General features: G+C 30.0%; 1 long non-coding RNA gene across 5 annotated transcripts in view; it reads left to right on the top strand.

Moving 5' to 3' along the window:
• The first annotated feature begins 9,973 nt into the window (after positions 1–9,973).
• The window catches only part of LOC142326212 (uncharacterized), a 148,669-nt gene continuing 138,950 nt past the window's right edge, over positions 9,974–19,692 (top strand). For all 5 annotated transcript variants that reach the window (XR_012756727.1, XR_012756728.1, XR_012756726.1 and 2 more), the window contains exons 1-2: positions 9,974–10,237; positions 15,025–15,170. This is a non-coding gene — a long non-coding RNA (uncharacterized LOC142326212). The remainder of the gene's footprint in view (positions 10,238–15,024; positions 15,171–19,692) is intronic.

Here is a 19,692-nt window from a genome sequence, read left to right as displayed (position 1 = left end):
TCAGGGATGCTGTTTATAATATCTGGCAGGAAAGATGGTCGCAGGAAGGTGTGGTTCGATGGACGAGAACCCTCATCCACAACATCAAGCCATGGTTGTCGAGAAAATTTGGTGAGGTTGATCATCACCTATCGCAGTTTTTTACAGGACATGGTTCCTTCAATAACTACCTGCACAAAATAGGCAAGAGAGAAGAGCCAATTTGCAACTACTGCAACGAGATAGATGATGCTGAGCACACCTTTTTTGAGTGCAATAGGTGGGACACACTTAGACATAGTAAGGCACTCACAGGTATAACTCCAGAGACAACAATAGAATACATGCTTAGAAGCGAGTTAAACTGGAAAATTTTGCTAGTTTTGTTAGACAAGTCGTACTACAGAAATACTCCGATGAGAGAAGACAAGGTGTTGGCTAGAATAGGACTGGGTGGACAGCCTTGCTGGTGAGGTCCAGCATGCTGCGGTGTGTTGGCACTAATGAGCCACCAAGGACTCCACGGGTAACAGTCAGGTAACAGCACACTGAATACCGAAGGGACCCGGCGCCGCGTCGCGGCGCACTGGGTGTGTGTGGTGTCCAAAAGGGCAATATTAATAAAGAACTCTCAAAAATAGCTAACCGGTAGGCCGACCTGCCAAGCCGGTATATAGCCGGTAGGGGGAGAGGCCTATTTGAGTTTAAAGATACTCTCCTGGGCGGCGTAATACCAACAAGTCGGTCCGGCCCAGGGGAGCTGAAAGAAAAAAACACCAAACAACACTGATATCCACGATCTAGTATTCAAATCCGTGTAAAAATAACTGGCTTTACTAGGACTTGAACTTTGTAACTCTCGACTTTCCAAACCAGCTGATTTGGGAAGACGCGTTAACCGCTAGACCAACCCGATGGGTTATAATTATAGGCTGGAAATAATTAACCTTGGCGCTTACCAAAGATATTAAAACAAATTTTTTTCTATGGTTGTATTATAACTTTGAATTACGTGGCTGGAACCTGAATCAATGATTTATGATACGGATGGTCAACCAATCAAAAGCTAACTAATCTGAAGCGGGTATGTATCAGCCATTTTTTTTTCTTTTTTGATTTTAATCCAACTTAGTAGTTAGCAAGCAGAGAGGTTAATTTGAAACTACTCTTATAGTTGCCCCAGCGAATCTTTTCTTTCATTTTCCTGTTTAGCCTCTGGTAACAACCGTTTAGATAATTCTTCAGAGGATGAATGAGGATGATATGTATGAGTGTGAATGAAGTGTAGTCTTGTACATTCTCAGTTCGACCATTTCTGTGATGTGTGGTTAATTGAAACCCAACCACTAAAGATCACCGGTATCCACGATCAAGTATTCAAATCCGTGTAAAAATAACTGACTTTACTAGGACTTGAACGCTGGAACTCTCGATTTTCAAATCAGCTGATTTGGGAAGACGCGTTCACCACTAGACCAACCCGGTGGGTTGCCCCAGTGAATCTACGAGTTTGTAACGTCACGTACTGCCATCTCATTATATTATTGTTTTCCAAAACATTATTTTTGCGCGTAATTATTATTTTTATTTTACTTTTCGACTTACAAAGAATATGAGCGCCCACATAATACATTTATGTTGTTGTGTGTTCACTCTTTTCACTTCAGTTGATTACGTGTATAAAAATGCTTAATGACTCAATTTGTAAACAATAACAATTCCTTAACCAGTGACTAATGCTCTGATAGGTATTATGTACAGGTCTATAAAAAGTTATACATGTAGTTAGAAATTATGTTTTTCGTCACGATTATGTCTAGATCCGTAATTCGTAGTACACAATATGTGTATAAAGAAATAAACTTTAGTCTAGTTTATAACGTGTTCAGTCGAGGTATTCGGATAGCGTTTTGTGTTTTATATTATTTTATAATTACTCATTGTTTTTCGCAAATTAGTTGTAATATGTTATTTTTTGCTTTATTTTTGTTCGTGTGTTATTAGTGCATTTTGAATTTAAATACATAGTTAAGAAAAAACTTAGGAATCAAGCACGTGAAATTATCAATAATGTTTATGATTTTATGAAAAAGAAGCTCTAAAATTAACTGATGACAAACATATAATTAGCAATCAAAAGTTCGAAGAAAGAACTGCTGCTGCTTGTGGGATATCAAGAAAACAGGTTCAAACACTCAGAAGAGAAAAAAAGACATGATTCTTCAATCAACATTCCAATCGTGTTCTTTCAGCACGCCGAAAAAGTATAAACGATGTTCGAAACCTTTTCCCTGGACTGGGCAGTTTTGATTTAGGTGTAGTTAAAAGAACAGTTAATGAATTTCATTCAAAGAAGAATGAATTACCTACTTTAAAAAAAATAAAGCAAGAACTTCAGTCATCTGCTGATTTTAAAGGCAGTGAATCAACTTTAGCTGTAATTTTGAAAGAGTTAGGTTTCAAATGGCGTAAAACTGAAAATAACAGAAAACTTTTAAATGAGAAATCCGATATCAGGTGGAAGAGAAATGCATATTTGCAAGTAGCGGCTAAGTACAGGCAAAGCAATGCTACAATTGTTTATTTGGATGAAATGTAGTTTTAAATTTTCATTGTTTGACTAAGTCGTGGTCTGATGGTATTGTTGACGGACTTCATGTGCCGATTAATAAAAGTGACCGTTTTTTAGTAATTCATGGTGGAGGAGAAATCGGTTTTATTCCGGAGGCATTACTAACTTGGAAAGCCAGTTCGAAAAGTGGTGACTACCATGACAACATGAATACAGATAATTTCATGAAATGGGCGCGTGAAAAATTGATTCAAAATCTTCCACCAATGTCAATAGTAGTTGTTGATAATGTCCCTTATCACACTACAGGTATTGATAAAGCGCCAAATTCTAACTCCAGAAGAAAAGATAGAGCCGATTGGCTGAAGAAAACTCATAATCCATATGGTTCAAAAATTCTGAAACCACAGATATATTAATTAGTAAAGTTACGTAAAACTAATCCTTTTTAAGCATCCCTATGGTAACCGGTCCCCGCCGTTAAGCAAACGCAGTTCCCATAGGCATGCCGTGGCAGAAAGTACAAAAATATCACTTGGATGAACTTTTGAAAAAGACATGGGCATCGTGTTCTTAGAAACTCTCACCGTACCATACTGATTTGAATCCGATCGAGATGGTATCGTCAGCCGTAAAAAGACATGTGACGAATCATAACACAACATTTTCTTTCACAAATGTTGAAAAATTAGCTACGGAGAAAATTAATTCCATAAATGAAGATGACTGGAAACCTTATTGTTAAAAAGTAGAAAATATTGAAAAAGAGTATGAAAAACTCGAACCACTGATAGATGAAATGACAGAACATTATATTATACGTGTAGATTCTGATAGTGATAGTGAAATGAAAGTGACAATGATAGTGATTCGTTTAGCGAAGATGGTGAATTGCTAAAGTTTGAATTAGATGCTTGAAGAAAATTCAAGTAAGCTTTTGATTATTATTAAAAATTAATAATTTAGTTCAAATAAAGGTTATAAAAGAATTAATCACGTATTGTATATTATTAGTAAATGTAAGTATGGTAGTTATTATCGCGTACAATATGATAATAAGTAATACTTCGATTTTATTCGCGGAGTTGATGTTTTCAGGCCTAGTAGTAATAAGCAGTCTGCTCGTGGTGTCACAACCTCGTACACTGGCTGAGCCTAGTAAAGGTAACTTTATTTTTCTGTTTAGCCTCCGGAACCACAGTAACGTATTACTTCAGAGGATGAATGAGGATGATATATATGAATGTAAATTAAGTGAAGTCTTGTACAGTCTCAGGTCGACCATTCCTGAGAAGTGTGGTTAATTGAAACCCAACCATTAAAGAACTCCACACCAGTAGGTAGCTAAGTTTCTATATTCTATTTGTTCTTCTGTTAATTATGTCGGATTCTGAGGAAGAAACGTCTGTAAACCGATTGATATTAAAGAAAAGGCAAAACGTATGACTAATAATATATTACCACAGAAATGTATTGTTTAATGTATTATTTTTTATTTAAAAAAAAAAATATTCCGTAAACAATGTATTCTATCACTGATTAAAATCTATAATCCCCATATTTTCTCAGCCGTAGAAAAAATACATTATGCAACTCTCTATAATGGCCATTAATACACTCTTGCGAAGTTTACGACAGTCTCCAAGGTCGTGTCATAACTTCGTACTCGTGTATTAATGGCTATCATTATAGGCTCGTTTTTAACTTTTAAACTAATTTTAAAACAGTAAATTATATTAAAAATGAAAAAAAATTACTGAATAAATAAGTATTAAAAAATTAAAATAGTTCGTCAGTTCCCTGTTGACATAACTGAATGATACGATATAAAGATATTCTTGATACTCCATGATATTCTTGATAAATGCTAATAGTTAGAATATGAATAAAAGGGATCACCTGTTATAAGTTTATTTTGGTATGTTACGTGGGCTTTTGATTAGTCAATATATTATTTATTCTTGGATAATTCGGAAGAGGACTGTCCACTGGTAATCAAACCGCGTTGAACGTATCCCAATCACCACCCCTAGCTTATTGATCAATACAGTTGTCTTTCTTTCTTAGAACATTTATTTTTGTAAGATACAACATTCCTTGTAATGTAAGCCTCATAAACAAACATTCTCTTCATCAGGTGTTCTACTGAAATCATCAATGAATTTCACTTACAAATCAATTGTTAGAAATGTAATGGCTTACCTAAGACTTTCAATGCGATTTTGGATTAATATCTAAAAAAAAATAGAAAACTAAAACTAGATAACGTTCACTTCTTGAAAATTACTATTACATCCAGATCTCCTTTACATTAATTAATTCTCTCTATAGATATAAAAGATATCAAAATGTAGAGATGTTAATTAACAACCAGCCCACCGGGCTGGTCTAATGGTTAACTCGTCATCGCAAATCATTAATTTAATATCTGATTTTCGAAGTCGAAGGTTCTAAGGTTCAAATCTTAGTAAACTTTAGTTGCTTTTACATGGATTTTAATGCTAGATAGTGGTGTACTTTGGTGGTTGGGGTTTAATTAGCCATACCTCTCAGGAATGATTGCCTGAATCTGTAAAATTTACGTCATACATATCATACTCTTCTCATTGGGTCGGTGCTTACTCAGTCGTTCATTAGTTGGACAGATTGCAAAGCACACATTAGGAAAATAAATACAAAATTAACAACCACAGCTGACTTTTACTAACGACTTATATTGGTATCTTCTGGTTTTTATTAAAAAATATTTAAGTTTAGTCAATGCTATACCAGTAAATAGTGTTCGCAGCTTCAAAATCACACCAAATCTTCAATGTTTACTATGTTATTATTGTACCATGTTACAGGAGATTGCATTAAACACAATTACAAATCCCCCGACGGGGAGTCTTACCCTTTAAGACTTTGGGGGTTGGCGTCCCCACGGCCCTAGCCTTTGCAGCTTTTCTTCCTACTACACTCCGAGCTGCTGAAAAGTTTACACTTCACACATATACTACACTACGAGCATTGCACTAAATACAACATGAACCTTACACAACTACACAACATCCTACACCATCTCTCGTTACACTTACACTCGGTGGTGTTGCGACAACTTACGACGCAACCGTAACGCAAGGTAGACGCTATCGTTCCGATGGGTAAATGGCTCTACGTAGTGAGTTTCAAACTCTCTGGGCACTTGAGCGAACCCATTGCAATTAGCTCTAGCCTCTTTACGCGAGGGCTCTGCAGAGGGGATCCCATATTTCCCCGGTACTCGTAAGACTAACAATATTGATCCATAAGAAAATACTATGATGGTTGGAGGTGGTCCGTGGGGAAAAACAACCAAAAACAGTGTTGTGAAAAGACCTCAATCTCCGGTGTCAGACGAGGATATCAGTGGTGTGAAAAATCAAGTAAATTGTGACGTATTCCGTACAGTTTAAAAATGTTAGATTCGTTGTTATGCGAAATAATCAGGAAGGTGACAGGCTCTCTTCACAAGGTCTCGCCTTTCCTGAATAACAAAGTAGTAACAGGATCATGTGGCTCACTGAAGAACAACAAGAAATTAAGCGATGGATCGATACTAATTGAAACATATAATGATGAGCAGAATCGATTTCTCTTACGTCTTGCCAAGTGCGGTGTGCCATCAAACTTTGAATACCAGCCCAAAAGTAATTTGTCGGGACCTTATGGATATGGAAGTTAATGAAATAGCTGATAAGCTTCGTCCCCACGAAGTTGCTGAAGTAAAGCGAATAATGAAACGTCAAAGTGATTTGGAAGAACCTATCTATTTCTTCCCTTATTTTAACGTTCAACCTCCCCATGCCACTGGAGAAAAATTAACGTAGATTTCAGATAGAATACGACCATTCATCATTAACCCACGGCGATGTTTCCTGTGTGAAACCTATGACTATACTACAAGGATATCACTTGCTACCCACATCCATGAGTCACCATGGAGATCTCTGTCCCTTTCAAATTCCACATCTGCAATCTCTATCTCTCGTAGAACTCCGAGTTTGATGTACTAGATATACGAAATCTCCTCGTCCAAATTCCATCTCCATCGTTAATTGTAGGGAACTTTAATGCCCAACATATTTCATAGGATTTAACAATCTGTTCCCTTCGAGGAAATATAAACAGAGTGAGACAGAACTTGGAGCTCCGCTGAATGGCGGATCAAGCACATTTATGTGGCCAGCGACTGATACTTTATCCAACATCAATCTCTCCTCAATCTCACCAAGTTTAATCCCTCATCTTAATTTTTATCTCATCTTTAGCTTTTATCTCTAGAGGATAGTTTTTATCTCAATTATTGACCTCAATATTTGTTGTTGCAAATTAAATGTTTATTATACGACAATAGTGTGTTTTTAAATAACCTTCGGAAAGAACATATTCAAGTAACATAAATTGCTATTTAATCTTTAAAAACGATCGAAAAGAATTTATTTAATTATAAAGATAGATATTTAATTTTAAATAACACCTAATATAAATAGACATTTAATTTTTAAATAACCTTGAGAAAGAACATATTCAACTAATATAAACAGGTATTTAATTTTTAAAAAACCATCAAAAATAATTTATTTAACTATAAGGATAGATATTTCATTTTTAAATAACCTTGGAAATTCGACGTCTAGCGTGCGGTATAAAAACTAAGATTTTCTTAGTAATCATGTAATTTTCCAGCACAATTTTCGTTGTCGCAAGATTAATTTGAAAGATGAAAGGAGAAAAAAGAAAGGGGGAAAGAGTTAAAAAGGAAGGAAGAAAGGGAAATATCGGAAAGAGAAATGACGGAAGGAAAGAAAGATAAAAAGGAGAAAATGATGGAAAGGGAAGAAAAGAAATGGGGGAAACAAGTAAATATAGTATGAAAATGAAAATGGAAAAAAGGAAAGAAAGGGAAAATGGAAAATATTAAAAAAACGTGGAAAAGGAAAAACGGGAAAAGAAAATGGAAAAGGGAATGGAGAAAAAAGAAAACGGGAAAGGAAGGAAGAAAGGGAAATAAGAAAAGGATTGGAAAAGAAGAAGAAAGTAGTGGAAAGAAAAGAGGGAGAAATGGAAAAAGAGAAAGGGAATATGGTAAAAATAAAAATGGGAAAAGGAAAGAAAGGGAAAATGGAAAAAATAAAAAAAAGGAAAACAGAGGAAAGGAATAACGAGAAAAGGAAATGGAAAAGGGAAAGAAGAAAAAAGAAAAAGAGGAAAAAGGTGAAAAAGGAAGAGAGAAAGGGAAATAAGGGAAAGTGAAATGAGAAAACGAATAAGAAAGCGGGATAAAAAGGAAAAAAATTTGGAAAGGGAAGAGAGGAATGGGGGAAAGAGAAATGGAATGTGGTAAAAATGAAAATAGGAAAAGGAAAGCAAGGAAAAATTGAAAAAAGAAAAAAGGGAAAATGTGAAACGAGAAAAGGAAATGCAAAGGGGAAAGAAGAAAAAAGGAAAGAAGAGAAAGAAACAATGGGGAAAGGGAAATCAGGGAAAGAAAAATGAGGGAATGAAAGGGAAAGGGAGAGAAAAGGAGAAAATGGTGGAAAGTGAAGAGGGGTAAAAACTGTAACTGGAAAAAGGAAAATGGGAAAGGAAGAAAAGAAAAAAGAAACGGCAAATGAGAAAGGGAAAGGGAGAAATCGGAGAAAGGGGAAATAGAAGAAAGGGTGAAAGGGAAAGATTAAATTTTGTTAATTCCGTAATGTTGATTTTGTTAATGTTTTATGAAACTTTCAATTGTGTTCATTTAATCTATATATATATACTCAAATCTAGCAATAGCGAAGCATAGCCGGGTTTGCTAGTATAATTCTTAAAAGGAACTAGCTATTACTCTTTAAAAAGTTCATTTTATGATTAGTGAAACTGATCTAATTAAATACCGCTCTGTTCTGAATTTGCGATGATTCATGTCTTTTCTGGTGAGTTTCTGAAGAGAGAAGTCTTTCTGACAGATTTTAAAGAAAACTAAGTTTCATTACATTTTTCAATGTGAAATTTTAATAATGAAATGAATTTAGAGAAGTCAGTAAAAAAATTGACTGGGAAATAAGTTCTGAGAATTTTTTTTTTTAGATAACCTACTCCGACAGTAATTAATTTTTAATTTATTAATGTAGGTGTAATTAAAATATTAGATTAAAAACAAAACAAAAGTTCTCCCTTAATTTATCAAAACTCTCAGCAAGTAAAAATAATGAAATCGACTTTTATGAAGTTTCCAAAGAATATTATGAAAACAAATAATTAATTAAATTGTATAAAAAGTTGTTAGAAATAGTTTTAATTATTTGAATAAATACTCAAAAAATTTTAATTATTCTTTTATTTATTTACCTTCTATTTTTAAGCAATTCGTTTAATTTTTTCTTACAATTTAATAAGCGTTAAGAATTTACGCTCTTTTGTAATGAAATAATTTATAATTGCTAGCTACATTTTGACGTAACTGATAGCATTAACATTGGTAAGTAACAAATATAATCTCTATCCAAAGTTCTACAAAACATCCTTTGTTAGTGAATTTGCTTACGTTTGGAGATGTAATGACCTATGACCATGATCGTACACCGATACCACAACTCAACTATTCACACCTGCTGACTAACAAGCACGACGACTTTTAAATATCTACTGTATCATTTTTTCTTCTTTTATCTAGATTCTTTCTTTCTGAATAGTGAATAGGGAATTTCAAGAATTAGTGCTACAGATAGCACTGATATAATATTAAAAACTAATTTAGTTAGAAATTATATCAATCATTCCTACTGCCAAAAAAATATTATGATGATTATTATATGTCCTGCAGAATTTGTAAAAATAAATCTTGCCTCTTGTACTCACGTCGCCACAAAAGTTTACGCAGAAAGAAATCTAGCAGATTTCCATTAACGTCAAATTCTTTTTTGTTGTGGCTCAAAGATGGGTATAGTGTCTCTTAGAATAAATTAACATATATTATATTAAATTAAAACATTAAAAATATAAGATAAAATGAAGTGAAATCGGTCGATCGAAAATTGAATAAAAACGAAATGTGGTCTTATAACCAACCAATAAGACCAAAAATTTAGACTAAAAATAATGAGTTATACTTATTGCTTATTTATAGAGGAACAAGCTGTAACTCTGCTATTAATTAGCGTAGCTTGTAAAAAATTTGTTTGTAAAAGTAAAAAGGAATAATCTGTAAAGAAAAGGAAAAAATATTTCATAGTAAATGTTATTTTCCTAACAAAATTTAATAAGTCATAATTTTTTAAATAATAAATAAATGATTTTCTTTGATTATTGTATAATATAATTAAAAAGTAAGGAAGTTATTACATTAAAACAAACTTTTTTTATATAAAATGTCGTAGGTATATATAAAGTATGTAGGTATGTTTCATGGCCTGCTAGTGACAGCAGAAAAATTTTAATGGAATGATGATCTCATGTTCTACTACGAGACATAGCGGTAAGGTTATTTGCCTTTCGGTATTTAGCTGAGCGATACGAGGCCATATACATTTTCGTTTTCAGTAGTAACTCTTATTTCACTCAATTTTGTCTCTTGAATCTGACGTTAGACACCAGATAGATCACGGCGTTAGCAAATTATGACAGCTAAACGATCATTCTGATTAGTGTCTGGGCCATTTCATTTTCCTACCTTTTGATTTATTCGTAAGTAAATTTATTTTAATATATATTTCTTAGATTTGTTGAATCTGAAAATTTCATACCCGGTAAATATATTTTTGGAAAATCTGTTAGGAATGGGGTCTTTAGTTTTATGAAGCAACTACGTACTGCTGTAAACTAATTTTTGCTTAAATCATCAAAGCAGAATTGTTACAAAAAACAGTAATACGCAGAATTAGAACTTCTAGATCATCTCACTAATTATCGCAGAAGTTGGTGCATTAGTAGGCTCTTGTACATTACAACAAGATCTATTAGTTATCTTCAGCTATCATACTCAACAGCTGTCTAATGAACTATCTTCCTAACCTTCCTAATTGTAAAGAACGTTACGTAGCACCTACAAAAGTGAACAAAAATTACGGTAATGTAATTTAATATAACTATTAAAAATAACACAATGGAAGAGCTTCGTTGGTAAGTAAAAATTTTAATTTCGGAAGATCAACAATTTCTGTCATAACTCTTAATTAGAAATTCCTGTTTAATTATTACTGCTATAGGTAGTATATGGAAAGATGACCAGTTTTCAAGACAAATGTAGAAAATAAAAGAAACGCGATTTATTGTTGTATTTTGTTTTTTTTGAAACCTAGAATACACAAATAACTGCATATGGTAATATATTCCTTAACGGAGCCTAAGCTCTAACATTTGCCCCAACCATCAAATATTTTCAAAAGTTAAATTTTATTTTTGATGATTTTTAAAGTTATCTTGAAAATACTTCTGTAGAAAAATCAGTTTTTTCTTTACAGTTATAAACACCAAATATTTATGTTGCATAAAAATTTCTAAGTTAATTCGTTCTGTAGTATTTACGTTAACTATAGGGTGGATTACAAACCAGATGTAAAAGTACTGTTAAGGTGGATTTCATAAAATGAACTTACCTTTGGTAGTTAAACTATTGCTACAATATTTTGTAAGTTACATTGATTTCAATTCCATGATTAGAGACAATTCTGTGCGCTCTTCAAATCCATCAACTTCTATTAGAATGTATTTGTAAGCTAACAGTAGTTTTATTTTTTATGTTTGCATTACCTGTAGTTTTAGTTGTATGATTTGCTATTAATTCACTTTTGAGTAATCAGCAGATGTGGATACTATTGTAAAGCATAATAAATATCATTTTTTGTATTATTTGTTGACTAAATTCTTATTGCCAGTTTTAATATTTGATATACAAACTGTTCAGCCAACAGTGCTTACTTTTTCTTTCTATTCCCATTCTGGACAACTTACCTTTTTAATAGAAGTTGTCTGTTGAACATAATATCATTATAAAATGATTGTAGCATATTCCATAATTATAGAGATTTATAATCATGAAACCTGTCGGTAGTCTTGAACATATTATTTTGTAGTTGTTAAGTAATGTGTTGTGATTTTTATAGACTTATGTATAAAATTAATTGTGACACATTTCATTATTCATAAAAAAAAGAACCTTTTTTGCTTGAAAGAAAATATAAAGTTTAAATGCTTGATTATCACTTTAAGCTACTGCTGTTACAAATAGCAATGACTAATTATGTTTACTAATATACAATATTTTTATCCATTGAAAGTATAAACTGTTCACACACAGACACTTAGTTTTTTTAATTTAAAATAGCAGTTTATTAGTAATTTGTCACTAATAGATGCCAGTAGAGTGCAAGAAAACCGTTCAGAATTTCTTAACTTTATTCTCCTCAGGGTCAGCTGTTGTTTAAATTTCCAGAATGTTCCCTGACATATTCCAAATCTTGCAGAATGGCCTGATTGCAATTGATACAGCTTAACTGCCCTTTTTTATGGATTTTTTAAGGTTCAGTAAAGTGAAACTTCAAACCTTAGAGTTGCTGTGCAGCAATTAGTCAGGAAACAAAGTCCCCAAAAGTCGGTCCATAAGCCCCATCTATTATCAGATAACATGAAGAATAAACAGGCTTTGTCACCAGTGTATCAGTATCCTCAGAATGGAGGATCTAGCAGTATCAGTCTTAAATTTACAGAACCAATAATAGGTAAGAAGCTGTCTGCTATCAGACAGTTACATTTTCTTGCAATTTTATAATTCTAAAAAAATATTTACTTTTTATTATTTTCATGATGAGAACACTCCCACTATTTGATACAGCCCTATCTACGTTATAGTGTCAATAAATTATATAATAAGCGCATCTGTAAACTAATGAGAGTTCTTTTATTAAAATTGTATTCTTAAACTGAGCGCATACTATTATTATATTACTAGTTATGTATTATATTAACATATATCTATAGTGCTCTTTTGTCATCTGAAAATTCATTTCAAACAGAATTTAATCTAACTTTAACTAAACTTTTGTTGAATTTTAGTCAATAAAAATTGTGTCCTTTGATGGTCAAGTGCCTACCCTGCTTTTCAAAAAAAATAACATTTCTAAACTTTTAGTAGTACCAAGAAATGTGAAACCGTTGCCAACTCAGTTCCCAATTTACTTAGTAAGCCTGGTATGAGATTGTGGTTATGTTGATTTCAAGAGTGACTTGTACCTTATGTTATGTAACGTACAACCATTTTGATTGCAGCACCTAAAGAAACAATTGTACCACAAGTAAAGCACCCGGATTAAAGATGTACCATTTAATTTTGCTTTCCATAAAACTAATGATATTGCTTATTCAGCCAGTCCCTGTGGTTAGAACAAAGTTGATAACTTTTAGGACTGAATATTAATTGCATTTAATTGATTTGACATGTTCATGTGTAACAGTTTGGTACAGTGAAGGAGTAAACAAGAAGCTACTTCATTCCTTACTTTCTCTGGTAACCCAAACACTGGATCTTATTTTTCTTAGGAATGACTATACCATTTTCATGTGTGATTTTTATCTTAGGTCACCTACAAAAATTAAGTTATGATATCCAACATACATTTTAACAACAGTGATTTACAATCTTTACATGCAGTTTCTTCTTAATCAATTATTTCTCTCTAAAAATTTTAAAAAATTATAAAATAATGTAAATTTTGCCTCATCTCCATGCTCTTAACTCATTAAGTGAGTTTGTTTTTATTATCCATATGTCTGCCTTTTTTCTTTTAAATAAAAATGTATAATTCAGAGTTTGAGATATTGTAAGATAACATCAGTTTAAAAGTCAGAATAATATGATTTTTTTCTTGACAAAAAAATAAATAAGCTCAAAATATTTCTTCAAGATTTGTATCTAGACTACTATTTTCATCCATAACTTGGTTTTATAGTCACATTCATTTAAGTGATATTTATTTTTCACACAAAATAATGTCAAAAGAGATGTTTATAACCTCATATTGCTTAAAATTTTATAAGTAAAACATAATTTTATAAAATAGAATTACCAAAAATTAATTATTAAAAATCAAAATGGCCAAAATTTTGTGGTTTGATTTTGTAAAATTACCATATTTTGTCATTTGTTAGAGAATGACAAAAAAAAACTAACAGATATTAAATGTTGTCAATCGGTTCTTGAGTTTTATAAATTTCTTTTTAAGACAGTCAGATAGGTAACAAAATAAGACACATTTGATCTTTGGAAATTTTTTGTTTATCTGTTTTTTTTAATCAAATGACAAAGTTTGATCACTTGCTCGTGAGACATTTGTATAAACAGTTAACCTTAGAAATGATTTGTTTCAATATACACTGACTCGTTTTAGAAATGAATACCTTTTTATATTTTCAATGTGCAGTAATTTCTTTTGTATCTATATTTAATACTTTCTAAGACCAATATAGTGATTTAAAAATTCCCCTTAAATAATCATTCAGCTTCTAATAGTGTTGTGAAAGCAATTTTTTCTACTTTTGCAGTAAAAAATTAACTTTAAAAAAACTGAATCTCAGTTTTATTTTTATATAACTTTTGTTTCATATATATGTATATATATAATTGAAAGATAAAAAAGGGTACTTAGATATTAACGCCATCGCAGCTACAGCTTTATTTAAAAACAAAGTAGTCAATCGGATTTCGTTGTAAAATGGGCCGATATAGAGTTTAACATAGATTCAAAACAGTCTCTTTATTAATTTTAATAAATGGTTATTTATATTTATTAATTTTATAAATATATAACCAAACTTAACCTACGCTCGCTTCGCTCGCTAACCTTGACTAATTAACAGGAGTGTTTTGATTATTTAAATAATAAATAATTGCAATAATATTGAATTTGTTAAATAAATACTCAAAAAATTATTGTGTTAATTAGTCAAGGTTAGCGAGCAAAGCGAGCGTAGGTTAAGTTTGGTTAAATTATATTTATAAAATATATAAATATAAACAACCATTTATTAAAATTAAAAAAGAGACTGTTCATTTTCCATCGAAATCCGATTGACTACTTTGTTTTTAAATAAAGCTGTAGCTGCGGTGGCGTTAATATGTAAGTACCAATTTATAAAATACATTTCTCACCATAAGAAGGTAAAGATTTAAGTTTGAAGATAAAATTCATTAAAAATAGTAATGGTAAATTTTTTTAATTTAATTTTTTTTATATTTGTGTTAAAATTTAACTTTAAAAGAATTATGTCATCATAAATAATAAGAAACAAAATTTTTTGCATGAATTTTTGAAATAACAATTAAACTCATGCACGAGGACTCTCTAGAAGTAAATTTTCAGGAATTAGGTAAATGCAAAGTGGTAGTAAAAAAGTGAAAATTAGCTAATGATGAATTGAATGTTTCCCCACAATAAAAATGTAATAAATTTGATTGTTATTGTTTATGTCCAACGTAGGTTCATGGTTCAATTCATTTTTATTAACACTTATCAAAAACAAAAGATTATTAATGAAGAGAGAAGTAATCACTAAAAATTTGATGAGGTATATAATTTGTAAATTTAGTCAGCTTGAATTCTGGAAGTTGTTCTTGAATATACAGGTATGTGACATAATATAAAAAAGTTTTTTTCTTTTCTTTTATATAATAAAACATTTTTAGTTGTTATGTGTAGGAGTTGAAGCCCCTAGGTAAATATTTTAAGCTGAAATAAAGAAAATTTGTACCTTGGGTGAAATGATAAGCAAAAGTTACACTACATCATCAGTCCAGGAGAATAGTGTATAGATAAAAATAGTCAAATAGATTTAATTGTTTAACTTTCCCACCTTTAACTTTCCACTTAGACTGCTTGCTATGAGGCATCATTTTTTATTTTATAACTACAGATTTTTTTTGTATTGCTTCAGTGTAATGTATTCTTATTTTATTTCTTCTATTTTTGTATTATATTTTTTGTCTAATTAATTTATAACTAAAGGGACTAATTTTCAATAAAGAAGAGGGCATTGGTAGATGGAATTAGAAATCAGTAGGAGTACATGGAAGCCTTGAAATATTATTATTTAATTTTTATTGGCATATGTAGCTTAATGAATTGGTGACTAGCAAGTGGTATACATTATATACACATTAAGTTGAAGACCAGTTGCCTAGCAAAAATTTACCTTCATTACATACATACTAAATACTGAATTATTTCAGTCATGAATATTTAGTGGATTTCAAATAAATTTCTTTATTGATGAAAGCTTTTAGAGAATATTAAAAAATATTACTTGAAATAAGAATCCAAAATCTAGATCAAAGAGCTGTTTTATTTAACAAACAATTTAATAATAAACAAAAAGTATAATTAATAATATTACTGATATAATTTTTTTTTAATAAAAAACAAGAATTATGTCAATAAGAAGAGAGGAAATTTGACTTAAAAGAATTTAATACTGAATTTATATTTAACAAAAATTATCAAGTAGGAATTTTGCCATGAAAACTTCAAATACAAGCATTAACATTAACACTCCAAATGCAACACGAGTAGTATACGCATTTTGGAAAAGTTCTGTAGCTACTGATTGATTGGAGCAAATTTAAAAATTGAAAATTAATTTTAAAATAAATACTTAAGCTAATTAGAATACATAAGGGTTTCTGAAAAATATTTTTTGTTATCAGTTATAAATTAATTATATGCAAAGTAATATTTGTTAAATATTTTAATTAATCAATTGTCAATTGAATAATTTTGTCTCAGTTAATTCCATATTATAGCATTGAAAAACAATTTTTTTTCATGTTTTCTATACTGCACAACTTTAAAATTTAATAATTTTTTTCAAATTTACTACTTTACATATAACTTTAGGTGGTAGTAATATAATTCATAAATAAGATATTGATTATTTACTCATACAGATATCTCTTGAAATGTGTAATAAAAAGTAGTTTGAAAAGTGGATAATTTATCTATTTTTACGAAAAATCGTGTCATTACAAAAAAGTTTACATCTCAAATTAATATCATTGCCGAACATCATGGACAAGAACGTAGTACTTTTTAAGTTTAATTTCTCTCCATTAACTTTAAGGTAACATTATTAATAGAGTAAAATTACAGCAAAAACAGTAAATTTATTAATTTTTTTAATAAAACTTTTCTCAATTTATAACTAATTTATTTACATGAAAATACTGTAACTAAAAATTAAACCTTCATAAAAGGAATTTTATTAATTTTTAAAAATGTTCTAAAAATAATTACAATTATTCATCTGTACAGCTTTCTAAACAGTACCATAAATCCTAATCCTATACCAATTGTATTAAAAATGTATTCTATTATTGCATTTTGTCTTATGTCATAATTGTATTTATTAATCACTTTATACATGGTTACCTCACCCCAGTCACTGGATGAAGGTTTGGCTTATATTTAATTATAAATTAATTTTAATATTGATTATTTTATTTTTAAGTAGTTTTATTATAAATATCTTATATATATAAGTAGCTAAAACATTAACTTCCTAAGTATATACATTAAAGCAACATATTTATATATGTATGTATATATATATTACTTATAATTAAATATTTTTTTCATTGTTTTCTTAACAAAATAAGATGAAATTGAAAACAAACTGTAGGCTTATTGACTGCAAAAATAATACATTATATGAATTTGGGCTTTAAAGTCAACGTTTTTACTACATCATACAGTATTCTTTGATGTCTCTGTAGACATTCTAATCCAACTAAACATAACCTGTGTCATGTAGTGATCAAGATTTTAAAAATACTTTCATATACATAAATTTAAGTATAATCCTCTTTTTTTTTACATAAAATGATTTTATTTAACTTTCTTTTTTATCTTAATATTTATTTAAACCAATAGTTCTAAGTTTCTTGACTAATAATTATTCTTAGGATGATATGAAGTGTGTATTCTATGGATACAGTCTTTAGAGTAAATTATATATAACACATATGATTTGTTCGGTTTGTTTGAAGGATAGTATACTAGTAATAGCGTCTTATGTTAATAAAGACGCTAAATGAATGACTTATATTAATTTTTAAACTATATTATTCAGTAAAATCACTCATTGTATTAAATTCTTTACTGTATATATTTTAAATTACTAGCATGGCTGTTTAATACAAAGGTATTCTGTGCTCTTCAACATCTTTTATGTAATTAAGAGCAGCAATAAGTATTTTGGCCAATAATCTATTTATCTCTGACAAAAGCAAAAGTAAATCTTACATAAACACTAATTATAATCTTAATTACTGAAATCTTAATTTTATAGTCATGTATATGCTCTCAATCTAAAATACCTGTACAGTAAAATCTCAATAACAAAATATGTTGCACATCTAACAGAGTATTAGTTCTGCTTACTATAAATTCATCTTCAGAAATAATAGAAAACATAAGTGGGATTTTAAAATACAAAATCTAAGGATAAAAGATGACTGACCCAGAAATCAACAATAATAGTATGTAATAACACTATTTATCTCTATGTCCATTAATTATAACAGAAATTAATATTAGAGGGAATATAACTTTTTTTTTAAATATTTCCCTAGTTCATGCATCCAGTTTTAAAAATTACCATAGAAATTTGATGCTCTGTTTGATGATGGATTTTTAATTCTAAAATGTTCATGTAGCTATACTCGTATGTATATATATATATATATATATATATATATATATATACATAAATAATAATTTTTATTACCCTATGTTATTCTATATTACACTCTTAATGTTGAGGTTGTAAGTTGTGGTTATGATTGAAAGAGGCCATATGAAGGTGATAGCAGGTTGTGTATATATACTGATGGAAATGTCTGCCGAGGCATTTGTATCGGTGGCATCCTGACAGGCCAACAACCTGGGTAGCATCCAGACCAGGCCAAATTTATGACTGTGTTTTCAAGTTTAGAGATCTAAAAGACGATCTCCTAGGAGGTCAGGAAATTAAAAAAAGTGTTCTTAAATATAATAAATCAGCAAATTGAAATTCTGAAAACATATTTTGTATGGATGAAATACCATTAAAATGCGCTTGTGATAAAAAGATACATTTATGGTACGGTGAGTTAGTATTAAGAGGAGGCTTGTCTTATTAAAATCATATATATTCTCTTGTTTATATGTAAAATTTGATGTTTCTAACCTACAAATATGCTATTGTGTTAACCTCCATGGTTGAGTATTAGCATCTTTATCTTTCATCCAGAAGGTTCTTTCAGGCACATCATTTTTCATACATTACAAAATTTAAATAATATAAACATTTCTAACTGCATCAGCCTGTTGTTTCTGTAGTAAATAAATAAATAATGAGATTTTTTAAATGCATTAGTAAGTGTATTTTTGCTTAACAGTTTATTGTTGTACTTCGTAATCTTATCAATGTTTTGGGGAAAAAACAATATATATATATATATATATATATATATATATATATATATATATATATTTATTGACATATATATAATTTATGCTTTAAATGGAATAAATGTGATTTTTCACCTTAATTGAATATTTGTCAGAAAACTTGTTATTTTGTAAAATATTTTTATTGCCTTATAGCTTTATTAATTCAAACAATCTGTTTTTTTTTCTTTTCATGTGGATTAATGAAATTTTACTGCACAAGATTTTAACAGTTGTGTTACTTTCTTTTCTTTTATATTATAACCAACAGCTAAATTACATTTAAGTATAATAACTACTAAACTACAATAGTTTTTTTTTTTTAATAAGATCATTTTTAATATATATTTACAATGATTTACATAAATAAATGTGATTGACTGCATTAGTAAAAATAGTTTGTGTGTGTGTGTGTGTGTGTGTGTGTGTGTGTGTTTGTGTTTGTGTGTCATATATATATGTGGATATTATGAGTATGTAAGGTGCACCTGTATTATCAGCATGCTGATATTGCTTAGCATTATCATAATGCATGCTGTTAGTGCTTGTTGTTTTGCCCTACAATTACTCATGAAATTGTATTTACAGAATAGATATGCATATAAATTATACATTTACTCTATATTATTATAAATTTATGTATATTATAGAGCTATTATATAT

The sequence above is a fragment of the Lycorma delicatula genome, chromosome 6, assembly GCF_047948215.1.
Source record: "Lycorma delicatula isolate Av1 chromosome 6, ASM4794821v1, whole genome shotgun sequence".
Classification (NCBI taxonomy): Eukaryota; Metazoa; Arthropoda; class Insecta; order Hemiptera; family Fulgoridae; genus Lycorma; species Lycorma delicatula.
The sequence above is the reverse complement of the archived record's forward strand: the minus strand, read 5'-3'. Positions and strand labels throughout refer to the sequence as shown.